The sequence below is a fragment of the Zosterops lateralis genome (genome assembly GCF_965231275.1).
Source record: "Zosterops lateralis genome assembly, chromosome: 21".
In the NCBI taxonomy this organism is placed as follows: Eukaryota; Metazoa; Chordata; class Aves; order Passeriformes; family Zosteropidae; genus Zosterops; species Zosterops lateralis.
In genome coordinates this window covers 6,307,135-6,310,385 of record NC_139781.1, presented here as the reverse complement: position 1 = coordinate 6,310,385, position 3,251 = coordinate 6,307,135, and positions in this window count along the sequence as shown.

Sequence of the window (3,251 nt, the reverse complement as noted above, 5' to 3'; positions counted from 1 at the left end):
CTCTGGGGTGCCAAGGGCAGCTCTGACACGACCTTGCCCTGGGCTGGATCTTCCCATCTTCTGGTTGTCTCCACTCCAAGGAGTCCCTAGGCTGATGGTGGAGGTTTGGCTGTAATAGCACAGCTGAGCCTGCCTTAATCCCAGTTTTTAGACTGGCTAAAGTTGTTTTCACTTATCTGTTATACTGTTGAGCTGTGTTACACAACATGAACAAGCCAACCCTTGAGTTTGCTCTTTAAGCTCTGCAGAATGGCAGAGAGAACTCTCTGGCTGTGCCAGGGCCTGTGTCCCCTGACCCTCAGGGAATGGCCAGAGCCACACCACCAGTAGGTGACCCCACATAGATCTCCCATCTAAGGCAGTGCAGTGCTGGGGCAGGGGTGGGACAGTGAGGTGCTGGGTGTGATTTACCCTTGTGTGGCATCTCCAGGAATGTCCCCTTGCCTGAGCTGCTGGTGCTGTGGCAGGGACAGGCACTGCTCTGCACAGGAGGACGGGGCTGTGGCTGTCCCAGGAAGGGACTGGTGTCTCAGTATTGGACACACAAAGGACGAGGCAGACAGCAGAAAGTCAGGCAGGAAAGTTCTATTTTAACATTTCTCACTCCATTTATATACACTTTTTACAGAAGGCAAAAGATTGGCTACACAGGTTGCCAGTCTTCAGGTGAACATCACCATCAATCACATTCCTCCTCCCAGAGGAGAAATACACAAACAAAGCACATAATTCTAAATATATACATAGTTTACGTGAAGCTGTGTGAGAATCTCCACTACAAAATCCCTTATCACTCTCTGCAACTTCCTGAAGGGTGGTTGTAGACAGCTGGGGGTTGGTCTCTTTCTCCAGGCAGCACTGACAGAACGAGAGGACAGTCTTAAGCTGTGTCAAGGGAAATATAAGTTGGATATTAGGAAGAAGTTTTTCACAGAAAGAGTGATTAAATATTGGAATAGTCTGCCCAGGGAGGTGGTGGAGTCACCATCCCTGGATGTGTTTAAAAGGAAACTGGATGTGGGACTTGATACCATGACCTAGTGAGGTGTCAGGGCTGGGTTGGACTCGATGATCTTGAAGGTCTCTTCCAACCTACACATTCTGTGATTCTGTGAAAATTGCAAAAGCAAGAAAACTTTGGGCTGCAGCCTGGGACAATGGCAGTCCATGGGACAGAGCTGCAGGTGGAGTGGGGCCACAGGGAGTGGTGGAGTGTGCTACAGCTGTCCCTGTGCTTGCAGCGCAGCCATGTGATGCCGGAGGAGCGCGGTGGCGATGATATGGAATGTGGGCAGCTGCCTTCGGACACGCTCCGACAGGTGACGGTCCAGCGCCACCCCCTCTACGGATTCGGCTTTGTGGCTGGCAGCGAGAGGCCGGTTGTGGTGCGCTCGGTGGCTGCAGGTAGGGAGGGTGTGGGGTGGTCCTGGACACGACCAGGAAACACAGCGGCGCTTCCCCCTGCTGGGACACCCCTCCCTGGGCTCCTGTTGTCCTCTGCTGTCCCCTCTGGTGGGCCTGCAGCGTGTCCTCCGCAGCTACGTAGGTGGGCAAACGCTTTGGGGGTGCTTGGGACCCTCCTGCTTCCCCTCCGCCCCGCAGCTCCGGGATGCCTGGGTTGGCCCTGACCCTCTCTCCTGGCAGGCGGCCCCTCTGAGGATAAACTCCTGCCAGGAGATCAGATCTTGGCCATCAACGATGAGGATGTGAGTGAAGCCCCCAGAGAGAGATTCATCGAGCTTGTCAGGTGAGGACAACACTTGTCCCTCATCGCCTCTGGGGAGGGGCTCGTGCCAGGCCGATGTGCCCCCAGCCAAAGCCTTGGGGTGTCAGTGCACACTCACATCACCAGTGGTCACTGCTGGGGTGGAGAATTCTCAGCCTGAGCAGGGGGAGTGCCTCGGAGCAAGTGCCACAGCCCTTCCCAGCTGGCCAAGAAGTGGGGAAGTGTCCACAGCCACGTTGTCAAGAACCCCAAGGAGCCACAAAGGTCCAGCCACCGCTGGGCTGGGAAGGGTGGGACGTGCTCTCAGTTCACATGTTGAGGTCCATCACCACAAGGTCCCATCCATCTTCATTTCTCCTTTCTGTCACAGGAAGGCCGAGGACTTCATCATCCTCACGGTCCTGCACACCCACCAGGTGAGATTGGCAGGGCCATGGCCAGCTCCAGGGGGGCCAGGACAGGGCTGGAAAGCCCTTTTGGAGACCAGGGCAGGGTCCCTGCAGACCCTGGAGACCACTCAGGCAGCTCAACTGATTCCTTGGACCCATGTCCCACCAACCCAAGGCTCTTCTGAGAGCTGCCAGAGCCCTTTGGAGTCACTGGGTGTGCAGCCATGTCCCCATCCTTGTCACCAGGAGGGAAGGAGGAAAAATATTCCCAAAGCCACACGGTTTGCTGAGGATATCATGTGTGTCTGATGGAGTAACCCATCGTGCCAGAGGTGGCAGGGAGGGGTCGCTGCTGGCTCGGGAGCCCCTGGGGAGCTGGGAGGGCCAGGCTGCAGCAGGGCTGGAGATGCTGCAGCTGCTGCCAGAGGCACCGTTTGTGCTTCACCGGGCCTTTGATGTTGGGGAAGGAGAGAAGTGTGAGAGCTCCCCTGTGCTCCTCTCCGGGAAGGAGATGCCCCCACCCAGCGCTGCTCTGTCAGCAGCAGGGGCGTGTGCCACACTCCAAAAAAGCTTTTTAACTCTTGGCCCGGGATGGCTGCCAGCCAGGACAGGCAGCTCAGCTGGTGCTGGCACCACCAGACACTCACAGCTCTGTGGCACGACTGTCTCTGTGCTGGAGTGTGTGCAGGCACTGCCACCAGAACATCCTGCAGGGATGCCCGGGGTCCTGCCGTCTCCCTGGGGCTGCAAACCCACATCCAAAGGGTTCATCTCACTCATCCAGCTGGTGCCAGTGCCTCCAAGCAAGACCTGGCTGACATCTGCTGGAGCTCAGCCTGCACAAGGGGTGCCAGGCACAGGTGCTCACTGGAGTGCAGCCCCCCTGCCACACCGATGCTGCTGGTGTGACTTCAGGGGCTGCTGCTCATCATTCTGGCCCTGCCTGCAGTGCTGTGTAACCACAGCCAAGGGGGTTTGCTTTCCACCCTCTCCATTTCATGGTTTGCTGCCCACTCCCCATCATCACACTGGCTCCAGAGGGGTTTCCTCCAGGCCCCATGTCTGCCTTTCTCCACACCATGGCTCCAAGGCAGGCAGAGGCAGGTGATTTACTCAGTGCTCTCTTTCCAGTCTCC